Source organism: Chroicocephalus ridibundus, chromosome 9 (genome assembly GCF_963924245.1).
Source record: "Chroicocephalus ridibundus chromosome 9, bChrRid1.1, whole genome shotgun sequence".
Taxonomy (NCBI): domain Eukaryota; kingdom Metazoa; phylum Chordata; class Aves; order Charadriiformes; family Laridae; genus Chroicocephalus; species Chroicocephalus ridibundus.
Genome location: NC_086292.1, coordinates 23,899,493 through 23,916,137, shown reverse-complemented (window position 1 = coordinate 23,916,137; position 16,645 = coordinate 23,899,493).

Genomic DNA, 16,645 nt, shown 5'->3' with positions numbered 1-16,645 from the left:
CAAAAATGCATCAATACTCTACTAAGAGTCTGGGTGGTGGATTATTACTCAAATCCAGACAGTAGACTTGTTAAAAACCAACAAAATAAGTCAGGAACCGCACAGGTGTTCGTCCAGTCTGGCTCCATATGAACTAACTCTTGGGGCTAAGTTATTTTCTGGGTACTCCCATTGATTTAATTGGAATTGTTAAGAGTCAGTGCTGCGCTGCTGTACGGCAGGTTGTCGGGAAAGGAACTCTATCAGTAGATACGGAGATTTGTCTCTGTATAGTGATTTAGTCTACCCCAAAAAATGTGTTTATGCGTGAAATCTGCAGTGGTTTGGGAAGTTGTTCTCTCCCCTGTGTTCACATCTGCACGTGGACGGTGACGTGTCTCAGCAGTGCAGTTGTTTTCAATGGTGGTACAGGCAGAAAGCGCAAAGGAACGTGTGGGTGATGACAAACCTGGAGGAGGTGCTTGGGACAAATGCCAGCTGATCCTGGTGTATCATGCCTTATAGCAGGAGACTTCAGAGCCCCTTCCAGTCCCTAAAGGGGCTCCAAGAAAGCTGGGGAGGGACTCTGGATCAGGAAGGGGAGCCATGGGATGAGGGGGAATGGCTTCAAACTGGAAGAGGGGAGATTAAGATGAGATCTGAGGAAGACATTCTTGGCTGTGAGGGTGGTGAGCCCCTGGCCCAGGTTGCCCAGAGAAGCTGTGTCTGCCCCATCCCTGGAGGTGTTCAAGGCCAGGTTGGATGGGGCTTGGAGCAACCTGGTCTGGTGTGAGGTGTCCCTGCCCAGGGCAGGGGGTGTCACTGGGTGGGCTTTAAGGTCCCTTCCAACCCAAACTGTTCTGTGATTCTCTGCCCCGCTCAGGGGAGCATTGCTTGCCTTCAGACAGAAGATGCAGCACCGTTCCAGGGGGTGAACGTGCAGCTGCCAGCACCTCTCAGCCCCATCCACAGACACCACAGATGCTGTTTTCTTCCCAGTGACCGGCAGTGCCATTTAGGTAACGCTTACAGTCCCTGCAGCTTGCACAAAACCCTGGGTACCTCCAGACATGTGACTCCTCTGTTGCACCCGTGTCCCCTGTGTCTGTTCAGCTCCCATCAGTGCAAAGCAGGAGGTTACTCCCAATGACAATAAGGGTTTATGTTAGCAAATAAATGGTAATATAAGTCCTTTATCCAGGGGAGGGGAAAAACCCAAATGTGTGGTCAAATCACATTAGTTCCACTATTTAAAATTCTTATTATTATTCTGTCTGCATGGGAGAGGTTGCTGTTTCTGCTAATAATTCCCATGAAGAGAGTCCTTTTTGCATGCACCCAGTGCTGCAGGCTCTGAAGGGAGATGCTGCTGCCGCTGGCTCATGGAATGGGCCGGGCCTCGTGCTTTAACACTAATCGATCAGTAGTTAGATAATAAGCCACAGTTGATTAGTCAACGGCCGTGGCTGTGCATTTTGTTCCACTCTCTCTCAAGGGTCATGTTCTCCATGCTGTCTGCTGGATTTTTCCTTAAGGACAGCCCCAGTGCAGCGCAGCTGCCTGCGATGCTGAGCACCCCAAACATTTCCTTCTCCGTTTGACTCCTGTCGCTTGCTCCGAGGAGGAGCTCAGCTCCCACCGGTGCTCTCAGGGAGAGTTTGGTGCTCCCCGACACCCTGTGAACCTCATTGCTGCCTCCAGGCTTTGCCTGGCTTTCAGCCCCTTGTCGCTGCTTAGGGGCTGCAGGGAGGATCAGCATTAAAATGGTTAAAAACATGTATTTGGCAAAGGAAAGGCTCTGGCAGACCCCCATCAGGCCACGTACACCATATTGTACATAGACTGTATTGTATGTACACCGGGTTGTACGTACAGCGTAGCGCAGCCTCGGGGAGGGCTGAGCGGTGACCAAAGTGTCTGCAACTGGGACACTTTCTTGGGACACTTCCTCTGAAATGCAAAGGAATCAGTTTGGTGGGTAGATTTCCTTGGGCAAAATTAGCAAATTGAGTGTGCTGAGAAGTCTGGGAGTTTTGCTTTCTATCCTGGGAGGTGTTTCTAGATGAGCGGATGCTCAGCAAAATCTGTTGCTTGATGCTGACTCCACAGCTGATCCAAAATAGCAGTAATTTTCCCATAGATATTTATAAAAGCTTTTTTATGCTTAAAAATCCCTTGAAAATACTCCTATTAATTTCTGTTTATGCACTGTCTTGTAATATTTTTTTTTTCTTTTTGGCCATCTTTGAAAATCACTGAGTTTAAAAATTCATTGGGAAAGAGTGAAAAATGCCACCTGTTTTTTTTTTTCTTTCTTTTCCTGTGAAAACTGCAGTTTCTGATGAACAGACATCCTCTACCAGACGTGTGCTAGGGTGAGAGGGGCTGGGCGGCTCTGCTTGCCTGGGGAAGAGCCCCCGGCTGCCTCTCTGCCCAACACACTGCTGCTCAGGATCCTGCTCAGGTCCGTCAGCTGCCTTGAGGCTGCAGAAGGATTGGGATGTCTTTGGATGTAAAAACGTCACCTCCCCTCAGGCAGGCACTGATCCTGCCCCGGGGAAACCCACAGCGGCAGCAAGGAGGGTGCCTGGCCCCCTTCCCTGCATCCCTGCGCGGCACCTGGGTCTGGGTGAGCCCCTGCCGGAGCTCTGGTCCTGCGGCCGGGGGCGCGTGCGGGTGCGGGATGCTTTAGTAACGAGCCACTGTTTTACCAGACACCGCCAGGTAAATGGAGTGCGAAAGCCTAATGACTCTGGCATAAATAGGAAAGAATTAAAATTAATGCAGTATGTTGATGTAATTGGTAGCTCATTAGGCTGAGTGCTGAGCTTGCCATGCCGTGGCCCAGCAGCTGCCCTGGCCGAGGCTTCCCGGTGCTGGGGCAGGACCGGCGGTGTTGACCCCCATGTCCCCATCCTGGCAGCTGGCCATGCCACTGCTCTGCTCTACCTCTGCCCTGGTGGTCCCGGCTGAGCTGAGGAAATCCTGCAAACCTCCAAGGGACTGGTGACCACAGCAGGTCACCACAAGGCCCCCTGGCCTGGCACAGGAGTTGCTGTCAGCCCTGTGTGGACTAAACCCTTGTCACCTTTGCTGGTGGTGCTCCCTCTGTGGCAGAGGACTAGCAGACATAGGCTTATGGCATTATAAAATGCAGCTGGCATTATAAACCCCCTTTTTCTTCCACTGCTTGACTGTTTAGACGTGAAATTTTTCTGGAAGGCAAACGGGAGCACCTCACACTCCGTGCCTTGTCATCTCCTTGCGGAGAGGAGCTCAAATGCCGTCTGGGCCCTCTGTGCGGGGCTGGTTGGCACGGCATCAGCGTGGGTAATAAATGCTAAGTCACGTGCACTGAGGACACTCCAGCAGCAACACTGATGGCTCTTCAACAGGGATGATTCTTGTGGAGTGGCTTTTGATTTGTTCTTGGCCCACGCATCTCTCCTCTTCAGCATGGTGGTAGAAATTGCTTCATTATAATCTATTTCACAGCAGCAGACCTCGAAAGTTTCTGAATTAGAAGCAAATAGCACCATTGATTACATTTTTTTTTTTTCAGATCTTGATTCTTCAGATGATGAAACACGTTTCCCATTGCTTCCCTTCGCGGGGGCTGGGGGCAGCAGTGCCCAGCCCCCGGCAGGGCAGAGGTGAGCCGTGCCTCTCTGCAGCGCACTCTGCTCTTCAGCTGCTTTAGTCCCTCTGATGTCACCACCTTTTCTCTGACCGTGACTGACTGTTTCAACGTTTGAAGAAGAAGGAAAGGGAAGCCTGGTAGTACAGAGCAGTTTTACACAGGTTTGATGTTACATATTCCTCTGCGAGACAGCTATTGCCTTGAAGGCACGTTCCTCAAACATCACAGTTGCTTCATGGACCAGCACCCTCAGTGGCCACCACGGACAGGATCGTCATCACTGCTAACACCCATGCTCTGGGAAGTACCCTTTCGGCACAGCCTGCTGGCAATCCCCACAGAGCTGGTTCCTCCTGTTAATTCCCAACTGCTCCACCTCGGAGCAGTAACTCACCCAGGGAGATTCCACCGACAGCCATGCTCTGGATTGATGAGTACAAGTGAGTTTCCCCAGTCCAGCAAGGTGGTTTTCTTATAAGGAATGATGCGCTATTAGTCTGGCATGATTTCCCATGGATGAGAACACATGGCATTTTATTCTGTTTTCCACTTGTTTTTTTCCTGTTTTCTTAAGGCTGATTATTACGTTCTGCTAGAACAACAGAAATGCTGTCCCCCTAATTAGATTTATCACAAATGCCTAGCCTCCCCACTATTGACAATTAGAAAGTGTTCTGCAGATGGAGGTAATTGTCCAATATGGGAACATTGATAAAGCAATACAGTGATTAACAAAACACCGAAAATGTATGGATGCCTCTGAAGCTGTCTGATCCAGGGTCTTCTCAAAGCAAGCAAGCAAATAATAAGGTTAGTCAGAGGGCAGATTCATCACCATCATGAAACCAAATTGTTTTTTATAGGATCGTGTGACTGAAAAGGTTCTTGCAGGCCGATCTGGCTGAAGGCCAATGAGATATGATTGAAGGTATTTGGGAGACTGCAGCTTCCTTGCTGTAGCCTGCAATAATTACTCTGAGCAAGAAGGTTAGTCAATACCCGCGGTACATGTCTTGTTCATATTGCCTGTAATTCATCTAATCTCATACGTACATCTTTTCAAAGGTATTTTTTGCTTCTCTGCACTGTGATGGAGGAACAACAGAAAAAAAACACACTTTAATAGCGGTTGGCATTGATTCTTGCACCGGAGAGCTGCTGAGGTCGTGTCCGGCTGTGCTGTGCATCTGTGGAAGAGCAGTTTGGGCTATTGGGGTGATGTGGCAATGGCCAGCGTTAGGGAAAGGAAGGATAACAAGGAGGCCTGGCTTAACACTTCTCCCTGGATAAAGCTAGCGACTGTACCCAAGCATCATGAAATTTCACAGCCAGTCTTGCGATTTTGCCCTGTTGTTAGCTACTTTGTGTGATGCTGTACCAGGCACCCTCGGCCTCCAGGGAGCCACGCTGAGGGCATCTTCCCCTAGAGCGTGTTACTCTTTCGGCACCTCCGTGTTTCAAATGTGTTTCTGGATCTAGCCACATATCTCCAACCATTTTATACGTTTCAGTCCATGAGATGGCCTCGCTAGCTTCCTGGCACAAATGGGAAGCCTGAAGACGCGCGGCCTATGTGGTGTGCCTTATCCCGAGCTTTTCTGCTCTGGAAAGCAAGGAGGTGATTTCTGGTATCAGCTAATTCTTGCTGTTGTCTCTGCCTTATTTTGTTCCTTGCCAAATGCTAGAAAGTGGGTTGCTATTGTCTTAGGCTTCCGTTTGGAAGTATCAGTTCCATAACTAATTATGTATGAAATCACACTGGTTTTTTAAACACTTTGAAGTTTTTACAAGCATGACATAGAGTAAGAATAGTACGGAAATAGACCAATATTTCCCCTTACTTTGAAGTTACTAAAACCACATCTAATTACAAAGTGATTAAGACTGAGTCACCACAATTGTGTCTCTTCTGAACATAGTTTTCAAGCAGCATTAATACTCTTAAATATAAGCCATTTCATAAATAGGAGTGCAGAACCTGTGAGGTTAGACTCTCTGTGCTGTCTGAATTTTATGCTGAACTCCAAGTTGCCTTTCAGTGAGTGACAGCATTACATAAAACATCAAAGCCATCCTGTGTGCTGCACGAAAAAAAGACCTACCCGCTTAAAAAAGCAAAATCAATGATGGAAGACATTGCTTAGTTGTCTGTTTCTACAACTTTTCCTAGTCTTTTTTAATAATCATTTATTTATAAGTTGTAGGATTAATGCCTGAGCTGCTTTAAAATGAGGGCCTGGGGATACTCCAAGGTTAACAATCTTATTTTTATTTTCATAGTGTTCTATTTCAGTTATTAAAAGCTATTTCACCCGGTGATAACAGTTACCCAGAACAACAGATAATTGAATAGGTTTAATGGAGCCTTGATTTTAAAATACTTGCTTTGAATGACAATGTGCAAAGTTAAATAAATGATGGATGAGCAAGATTAAGTGGAACAGAACTCTAATCTGCCTTAGATAATACAGGAGACATTAATATAATTCTAAAATACCTGTAGTTAAAGGCTATGAATATCATAGTCAAGGAGAACACGGATGCCACTAGCAAACATTACGTTCAGCATCTGGCGCAGTTTTACGTAGAACAGGAGCCCCTGAGCAAGCTGAATTTGAAAACCGAGCGCCTGAACGCATCCGTAGAAAAGTACACGCTTGTTCTGACTCCACGGTAGCAGCAGCTCATGGAGGTGTGGGTTAGTTTGGGGTTAAAACACAGGTCTAGTTGGGTCCATATGGGCTTTTGCTCTGTCCTCCAGCCCACTGGGCACTCAGTAGAGCAGTAGTTGTGTCCCCTGTGATGGCCAGTTTTGGAAGATGGATGAGATTTCTGCAGAAATACTCAAATTATCTTTTTAAAGCCCTTCAGGTGTGAAGAGAGCAGCTGGAACAAGGTGCTCCCCACTCCCAATGTAAATGAAGGCTCTCAGTGTCATTTTGGAAATGATGCAAGGTTGGTGGACCCGGCGGTGCTTCAAAACTCTTTTAAAGAGACACATGAATGTCATTTAGGGATTTACAAATCTAACAAACGTTAAGGCTTCCTGCATGTGTACGAACCCAGTCAAGGGACGATGCCTGCTGAGCACTGCTCTCCTCCAACAATGCTGTCTGCAGCTTTTAGAAGAAGGGAGGTGCTTCCCTTCTTCTAGCTGTGCCAGGAGATACTGTGGAAAAACAGGCAATCTCTTCATATCAAATTCATCTCTTTTAGTGTCAGACAGTAGGCCAGTGTTTAGTAGGTATAAATTAAAGCAATTTGCAGAGTAACATGGGGTTAGAAAGATGTTCCTGTTATCTAACAGTCCAGAAGAAAATACTATCAAAATAATAATATGGTTAATTAAAAACAGTCACAAGCGTGCCCTGATGTGATTATGCGCTGTTAAAATATACAAAGGCACCAAGAAATTGAGTGCCGTTACTTCCCAACATCTTTCAACAGAAAACCCCAAAGAAGCACACAGTTAGGAGCGAAGCCAGAAGACCCGGGGACAGAGGGCTTAAAAAAGGGAGTGATATTGCAAAGCGACATGCTGGGTGTGATCTGAGCCCCGGGGAGAGGCCACGGCTTTATGCATTTGGAGCTGTGTTTGTCCAGGGGATGCTGCTTGCAGGAGCCCCGTGTCGGCCCCAGCCCCACAGACTCTGCAGGCATCGCTCTTGTGGGAGCACCGCAGGCTTGGTGTGACCCGGGGATGCTGCTGGACAAACTTTCTGGAAGTTTTGTCTTCTTTGGCATTCCCATTTTGTGTAAGATTGATTTTAATCAGAAAAGGAAAGACATCCTGCATGTTCCCCCTCCTGAGACAGCTTTTCTCCTGGGCAAAACAGGGGCATCCATGCTCGTACGCAGTTGGGCTGGTTTTTCAGACGACCTTGTTAAGGATTCAGTTCGGAGCCATATTGCACTGAGTCATCTGGATCAAGAAAAGGACTGTTTTCAGCCACCGGACTGGGGTGATAAACAAGTCTCATCAGATGTTTTTCAGGGTCATGGGTTAATAAGACTGTAAATCTAAGGGTAATTTCCCTGAAAGCCACAATGAAGTCATAGTCTTCAGCACAAGATGTCAGCTTTATTGTTCCAACATTATTTATCTGAGAAGAGCAGTTATAGGTAATTTGTGAACTGTGCAAAAACATGAACTCATGCATAATAATCTTAATGGGGCTTGTTTGCATCTTCTTCTTGTGCATAATTAGCAAAACATATGATCCAAGTTGTTCTCCTCATTTAGAGCCCTGTTTTGGCTGGTTGACATAGCGGATCTGGAGTTGCCAAGAGCTATACTGGGTAATGTTTTCTGATAGATTTACTGTGTGATATCTGTGCGCAGCAGTAGGATCCGTAAATTTATGACAAAAAGATCAAGGCTATCATAAACAGTAATATCTGCTGGAAACGAAAGCTGTGATTCCAGCTCTGGCATTTCCTCCGTGCCATGTGCAAGTGAGTGTCATCAGCTGCGTCTCATAAAAGCCTGACGTTGGTTATACCATGGCTTTGAGACTGGCCCTTCTAATTGGATGTGCAGAGTGAATAGCGTTAGTTCAATTAGGTGTTGCTGGCTGGACAACCAATAGCATAATGCGTGTCTCCACTAAATATTATCATTACACTCTTTCGTGTCCTTGGTTACTCCGGCACTTGGTTGCTGGAAATTGGTCTTTTGGGTTGCTTTGGTTTTATTTTTGTTTTGGTTTTCTTCTACTTCGGCATTATTTTACAACATCCAGCTAAATTAAAAGCAGCAGTAGATGTTATTTAACATCTTTCTACGCACTTCACAGGAAAGCCAGTGTCGTTTATATCACTGCAGTTATGGTACTAGCTCTGAGGCTGATCAAATGTTTGTTGCCAATTAGGATTTGGTGAACTTCTACCTTTTTTCTGGCTTTCAAGCCAATTCTGACTCACGCAGATGTAATAAGTTTCTGAAAAATTGTTTATGTAGCCTGCTCTGACAGGAGACGTATTTGCAGATAGATCTCAATGAGTTACCTCTCCCGTATTCACTCTTCATCATGTTGCAATGCATAATTTGCATGCTAATTATGTTGTTTGCTTCCTTCTTGGATTTATGAAGCTCTTTTAACAGTAAAACCCAGCAGGACTGAATAACACAGGTGGATGGGCTCTCCTAGGCCACCCCAGTGAGTAGCCTGCCCTCTCCTCGGCTGCCCCCGCTCCTCTGCAGCCCCCCATGCACTCCCACCCCTCTCACAGGGCCCTCCTTCCTTGCTTCTGTCCTTCCCTGCTTGGCCTGGGCCAGAGCCGACGGATATCCCACCTCAGCGCCTGGCACAGAGCCCCTGCTTCCCGCCAGGGATCTGGGTTCCGTCTCAGCTTGCTGCGGGTTGATTTTCTTGTGCTTTCCCTCACTCACGGCGTAAAGGGTGGGAGGGAGAGGAGGTTTGGGCAATGGATATTTGCCTGTTGTTGAAAGTGCTGCTGGAAAGGGGAAATGTAGGCAAGAGCCTACACAGACTAGACGAGGAGGGAGCGCATCTGACAGGAGGCAGAAGATGGAGCTCCACAGCGCCGTGGCCACCCGACCAGATCCCTGGGGTCACTCAATCTGGCTGCAGCCGCTCCCCCCTCCCTGCAGCCCCTGAGCATCTCCCGTGCCCGAAGCAGAGCCGAGCCAGGGAATCCGAAATGCTGGGTTGTAGCTGCTCTGTCTCCAGCTCAGCCACTTCCTCATTACCTTCTCTGGTAATTTCTCCCATTTTAGCTGCTTTTCAGGATATGCTGTGGCAGCCTTTGGGTGAGAGCACCCTGCTTTCCCGAAGGGAAGGCAATCGTGCTTCTCCCTGCCTTCCCTCCCTCCCTTTGTGTTTTCACCCTGCTCCAGGACCTCTCTCCCTTGACTTTGATGCTGGCATCTTCAAATAATGACAGGTCATTAGCACAGCAGAAACAGGCTTTAATTTCCCCAAATCAGAAGTCTTTTATAGCTCTGTGGTGTGTATGATCTGTTCAGAAGGTGTATCTGCTTGAGCTGGAGAGGACAGGTATGCCTTGCGTGCAGCAGTCTCCCATATGTACAGGCAGAGAAATGGCTTATCATGTCTTTCCTCTAAATGAGGTTCTTGCAAACAGCTAGTGAGCTTAGCACAGACTTTTTCTGAGCCTCATCTGAAACCTTTCACTTTTGGAGCTCTCTGGTCCCGCTGAGCCTTAGTGGTGCTGTGCTGTATCTGCAGCAGAGAGCTCCCATCCTGCATCCCATATCTGCTCCAGGTACTGCTTGGAGAAGGTATCCTAACGCCCTAGATGGGCTCTGTAGCATCCTGCACAGTCTGGGGTTTTGGTACCTTATTAGTTTCTTTAAATAAAAAAAAAACAAAACCCACACACAAACAAAATAAACAAGCAAACAAACAAATTGTCAGCATTTCAGCTATAGGAACAAGATTTTTCCAGTGAGGTGCAGTTCAGCTAGGGGTGCACCGACATTATTGCATTATTACTGTTCATGGGGTTGGAGTTTTGCTGTTTGGATTTCTTACGCTGCGGTGCGGTGGCACAGACCTTGTCCTGGATCATCTCCTCTTGGCACACCTCTGGGATGTGTCTGTCCACCAGCTCCACTGCCCCAGGTAGCACTATGGAGCCAGTGAGGAGCAGGGAGCCTGCAGGCGGGAGTCCCAGGGCAGGACGGGTGATGAGGAGCAGACAGTGTGGGATTTTCATTCAGATGGGCGTCCTGGGGGAGGATGAGGTTTCCCCAGCATGGGCCTGTTGACACTATTCCTTTGTACCAACACCCTGCTCCCTCCTGAAATCGCACGCGTCCAACCCTGCAGAGTATTTTGGGAGATGCCAGGCTGTTTATTTGTGGCTGTTTCTGGCTTCAAATGTTTTTCCTTTTATTGCATACTTCAGATGCAATAAAAGAGAAATGAAGAGGCCATTAAAGGAAAATGCTCTTCCCTGGCATTTCTCTAATCTGTGGGATGTTTCCAGAACTGCTCCTGAGTGAACACTGCCTGTGCCCCTGCACCATTTGTCCTGTTGCCTTGACGTGGTGCTCTCCTTGCTTGCCGGTACCCCTTTCCTGGGGCTGGTGTCCCACCCTCCAGCTCAGGGTAGCCAGCGGGTAGGACTCGGTTGCAAAAAGCAGAGCTGCAGGAACCCGTGGCTGGGGGCAGGTACTTCTGCATCTTCTCTGAGCCAGGCCAGCTGGTCTCAACCCTTGCTGAAAAGCTTGGCAAAGGGCTACTCATTCCTCAGCTTTCCGTGTTGCTGATAAGGACTTGATACTTTAGGAAGGTGCCCGAAGGATGCGGGTCTGACCTCATCCTTGTGCTTTACGCACACAGCTCCTTCTAACGCATGGGTCATGAGCCAGCCCTGCAGCACGTCCTGCTGGTCCTGCACAAATTCTAGGGGGGAGAAATAACATGGAAGTGTGTAATTAAAACTGGCTAACCCGCAGGCACAATAAGCATTTCTTGGGGCGCAGGTTTTCGGCACACACTCACCTTAATAAGGAGATTCTGGGCTGAGCCTGGTCACTTACTGGGGAGACGCGAAAGTCCCAGTGTAAGTGCCCTTCCCCTGCCAGTCCTCACAAATCGGCTCCAAAGGCATTACAGAAAAGTGACTGGGGACTTACTAGCAGGCACAGTGTCGTATCTTCCACTGGCTTCAGTCCCAGAAACAGCTGAGCGGTTTGGAGATTTCCAGTGGGATGTGGCTGTCCTCTGTGGAGACCGTGGGCAAGGAGCATCAAATGGGAAATCGGGGACCCTCAACATCAGCAAGCAGACACACCTCTCTCTCTTTTCAGCATTGACGTAGGAGGCAGTAAATGATGAGACTGCTATTGATTTTTCAATTACAGCTCTTGCCTTGCGACTTCTGCCATCTGCTAGGGGTGAAGGTACCTTGGAGGCATCCTTATTGTAAATCCAACTTCATAACCAGTAAAATACTAAAGGAGGGCAAGATAACCTTGTCAGACAAATTTGATGCTGGTTTTCTGATTGTTCTCTTTATAATAAGTTTACAAGCTTGGTTGACTAAGGTAAAAGGATTATAGGAGAGACTCTCCCACCTCGCAGATCTTTCCTGCTTTGAAAATAACAACATGAAGAATTTATAATCTTCAGCACCAAAATTTATAGTCAGCACTGGACTGGTGTAGCATAAGCTGATTTTAATACAGCTAAATACAAGATGAGGTAAAAAGCAAAATAAATGCAGGCTGAGTGGGCAAGATAGAGAAGTTTTTGCTTTAACAGAGTGTTTCAGAGGAGAATTTGTGGTTTACGGTTGCCAGATGCTTTAGTGTTAGTGCTGACCCTGGGTCTCTAGTTTGGGGAGCTGGTGGCTGGTCTCAGCTTGGTTACAGACAAAAAACTGAGCTGATCTCTGCCGTCCATGCTGCAGAAGTGAGGGGTGACCGTGCAGCCCCCAGCACCATTGCTGCTCCCCCAGCACCGTCCTGCATCTGCTCCGGCCCCTGCAGATCCAACGTCTTCATCCCTGGCTCTTCCTCTGCCCAAAGGTGGTTGCCACCATGTGTTGTTTTTCTTTTCAGTCCCACAAAAATCTTACAAAGCCTTATGTGGGGAGGAAAAGCTCTCTTTGTGCTAGTGCTCAGAACTGTCAATGGAGACCTAATTTGTCCTTTACAATTTGCAGCGCTCTGTTGTCTCGTGGCTCCAGCCGTGACCCCGTCCCAGTGGTGGTCAGTGCTTTTGCTGGGTAGAATTGTCAGTGATGTCGCTTAGGCAAGGAAAAACCTGTCTCTCAGCTCATTGTTAGGAGTTTGCTTTAGCTCATTGTTAGGAGTTTACCTACAGGTAAGCTCCGGGAGGGAAAGGGCTTGAAGATGTGAAACCCACATGTGTGTGCGTGGGGACTGGGAGCGCAGGGATGCGCGGGCTCTGGGTGCTCAGACCCCTCCAAGCTGCTCTTCACTGGGGAGGGACCTCCCTTCCGCAGTTTGCCTTTCTGTTTAACCGTGTTTTGAGACGGAATGTGGTGGTGACGGCAAAACCTGATATTTTCTGCGTGACAATCGCAGAGTGGTGGCCCTGGGCTGCAGGGATATATTCAGCTCTCCAGCATTTTCTGCACAGCCCTGCTTCATTTTTGTGAAAAAATAAAAAAATAATTCTATTCATTTTTGGCATGAGTTTCTGCTATAGGAAAAGTAACAAAGGGAAAAGTTATTTCTTTTTTTTCTTTTTCTTTTTTTCTTTTGTAATTGCTCCATGCAAGTCTCCTAGCTCGTGTGCTGATAGCAGTCATTTCTATGTGAGTAAAGGGGATTATTGATTGTTTCTTTTCAGTTAGGTCTATCCATAACATGTGTGAACACAAACCCCTTGCTGATCTCTCTACTGCGTTCAGTAGGTCTCCCAGAAGCAAGATATTTTTGTGTTTTATTTTTTTTTGTTTGTTTGGGGTTTTTTTTTATAATTCTGAGGGCTGACAGGACCAATATCTCCCAAGGAATTGTCAATGCAGTGTTAGATACCGCACTAACAATAACGTGATTTATCTCATAAGATACTCCAGGGAATCAGACAAAGCACCAAAAGCCATCACCAGAGTTTCTTACTCTTTGTGTCTCTTTGGGATGCATTGCAGATGCCGACAGAGGAATTAGAGGGAATTTGTGGATATTAAGAAATGATTGAATAGCAGGGTTGGCAGGGAATGCAGAACGTCATTTTGTCCCATGTTTGCTCCATGGCAGGAACCACTTAGGTGAAGATCTCTGCCTGCCATGATGTCAGGAAGCCCATCTCAGGAGCCCTGATGGACCCATTTCCAGAGGTGAGAAGCATCCAGCCCTGCTGTCCTCTCCAACCCTCCTTTCCTCTCTGAGGAGCAGACATCAACAAGTGTTCATCCTTGTCGGCTTCTGCAAGGTCTGTCTTGTTGGCATGTACTTTACTTTTTACTTGCCCTTTTTTTTCTTTTTCTGAAGTTTGCTGGAAATCTGAGTTCCTTCTAATGCTTCTCCCAGGGCAATTCGAAACTCATTTGAGACCTGCGAATTCATGAGCTCAAAATCATTGCTAATGTTATCTCCCTGCCTCACACTTCTGGTTCCTGCACTGAAGTGGTTAAGTTTCAGGCTGAAGGTTCTGTGGGATTAAAAAAAAAAAAAAAAAGGCATTTTCCATAGCTTATGTCTGCAAGGAGTTTCTGCGTTCATTCCTTCCCCTTCACCACCTTCAGCTCATCTTAAGAGCCGTGATGGCGGTTGTGCTGCTGCTCAGAGCAGCGTTCGTGGCTCATGTCACCCGTGCACTTCATGAGGCCGATGTGCGAAAAGTCACGGGGCGAGCCCAAATTGCCCTGTTCTTGCGCTGTCTGCAGCTTCAGAGAAAGAAGGAACGTGAGGTGCTAATCACTTTGTGCAATTTTGGGCGTTCAGGCATGCCTCAGCAGCTTCGTTGCCTGGGCTGTTCTATCACATGATAAAATTAGACTCTGGTCTTGAAACCTATCTGTGTCGGTACAGGAGCTATAGCCTTGAAGCCACCCACATCCCAAGTAATTCTCTGGAAATTATACACTTTGAAAATGCCTGTCTCGTTCTGCCGAGCTTAAATCTTTTCTTACGGCACAAAGCGCTCCTGCCTTCTTTTCCAGACTTTGTCCCCCTCCTCCTCTCTGCGCCGTGCACTGTGCTTAGAACATTTTCTCCTAGAGCACCTTCACCAGAAAAGATCCTTTTTATCATGCATACAGCAGCGTGAAAGAGAGCGCCGCGCCAATCCTCAGCTCTTCTTAGGAGTTACCGCAGCCGATGTATTTATCTCCCAATCTCAACTCCCCCTGGCAGTCCATTCACAGGGAAAAAAAATAAAAGAGAAGAAAGCAAGACTGAAGCCTTGATTATAAATAGGTTTTGCAGAGAGGCAATATTATCTGCTTAAAAAGCAAGCAAACAAACAAAAATGCACACAAAGAAAGCCTGTCTCTCCTTTTGTCCTCTGAATGCAGCCTTGCTGCTCTGGATGTGAGAGCAGAAATGAGCAAAGCGTAATATAATCAAAATGCTTAGAGATAATGAATGTTTTGGTACCTGTATTTAGTGGCGATGTCGACTGCCCCTTCGTTAATAATAGGTGTGTTTTCAGTTCAGTGGAAGTGTAATAAATCTATAGCAAGTCTGGGTAGATACCACTGATTTCCACTTCAGTGGAAAGCAAAGTCAGGGCTTTTCTGACTCCTGATCAATGATAAACCGCCCGATACCGCATACGCACAAAAAGTGCTAGAAACTCCGATAGCCCCAGTGAGCCTAACCCTGTCTGGTTGGACTTTGTTCAGTCTAGCGGGAGTTACTACCAGGTGTAATATAGTATCACTTCTATTTAATTTTATGCCAATTATGATGTGCACAAAGCAAGAGGGTCACACACCGTAAAGCAGGACAGGGACTGTGCTCTCTAATTTGCTTTGGCAGCGTTCCTTGCTCTGTCAAATTGTTCATTAGCAATTATGATTTAAAATTAAACATTGAAAAATGGCCTCTCACAACAATTTTCAACATTTTTCTTGATGTTTTTGTTAAGATGAATATTGAAACTACTTGGACCTATGGCTTGATAGAGATATTAATCTACACAAAACCACATTAAAAACAAGGCACGTTTCTTCTGAATCTTGAAAGCTAAAAGCTCTGTTCTGAAATATTTGCATTTTAAAGCTCAAGGTAATAATAATGAAGTCTGCATTATTATGGAAGTCTGCCACAAAAAGGGAGAATTTACTGTCGGTGAAAACCTTTGATTGTTTTTCCTTGCAAATAGCATCCTCTCAGTAAGAGCTGGGTCTCTCCGCTGGATGTAACACCCACTGTCAAACAACGTGAATGAGTCCAGTGCCAGAGTGTGAATCCATCTCTCCCTTTCCTCCTCAGTGAATAAGGTGTTGCTAACAAGCACTCTTAGTAACACAGAGTATTTTCACAGCTGCTGGCAGTGGGGACTCTGTCTCAGTCATACACCCCAGGATAAGAGCGAGAGTTGAGTGAGGCTGAGAAATGCTTGCTCTCGCAGCGAAATGATTAAAGTGATCTCACCATACATAATACATAATAAGAGTGCAGGAATCCTCCTGAGACAGCCTTTAATAACGAAACACTTCACCTCTGACAACGATGGGTCTTTTGAATTGCTGGGTCCTGGAAGAAATAATTTCTGGTTTGATTGGAAAGTTTTGATTTATACCCAGATAAACCCTGGGCCGGACTGAAAATGTATCTTTGCTCGCTGGGAATATTTGTACTGTCCTGGACAAAAATGTGGGAGAAGGGATGGCTCCTGGAGGTGTGCTTAAAGGGCTTTTTGGGTGCCTCTTGTCACACCCAAAAGCCTGGAGACACTTTCGAAAGTTCATCAGAGGATATATTTCCACTCCCACTTTCTCTCTCTCTCTCTTGGTCTCATGATCTCTTCTTGTCTATTCTCCTTTCTTTCATTAGCACTTTATATCATTTGACACTTCATCAGGATGATGGCCTGTTTACTGTATGCAAATAATTCCTGAATTATGCATGAATAATTATAAATTTGCGTATTGGTTTCCTGAACTGGCATATTGCCATGTAAAATTAGCTTCACTTGAATGTGAGCACAAAAACATGCCGACACGGTCAAATTAAAATTGAAGGAAGAGCTCACCTTGAAGGGAACACAAACTATTGAGCTGCTGCTAGAAAAGAGCAAAGTACAGCTGGAACCTGATAGATGCCGCCATGATCCAAGGTCTTGGTGAGGACTGGAGCAATGGTGTGCCATGGGACGAGATCTTTTTGGATTGTAACGTCTCTTCTGGATCAAGGGCACCTTCCAGACACCATCTTCAGATGTGGCAGCCCCTGGCTTGGCTCATTCATCCGTGCCAGTGACCTGGTGCATTGCCAGAGGTCAGAGATGGGCTGTGGGACCTGACCTGACCGTGCCCACCCCTCGTGAATGACCTGCGGCATTCAAACCGCGTGCTGGGAAGGAGCCACAGTGAGGATGGGAGCCCTCTCGCGTT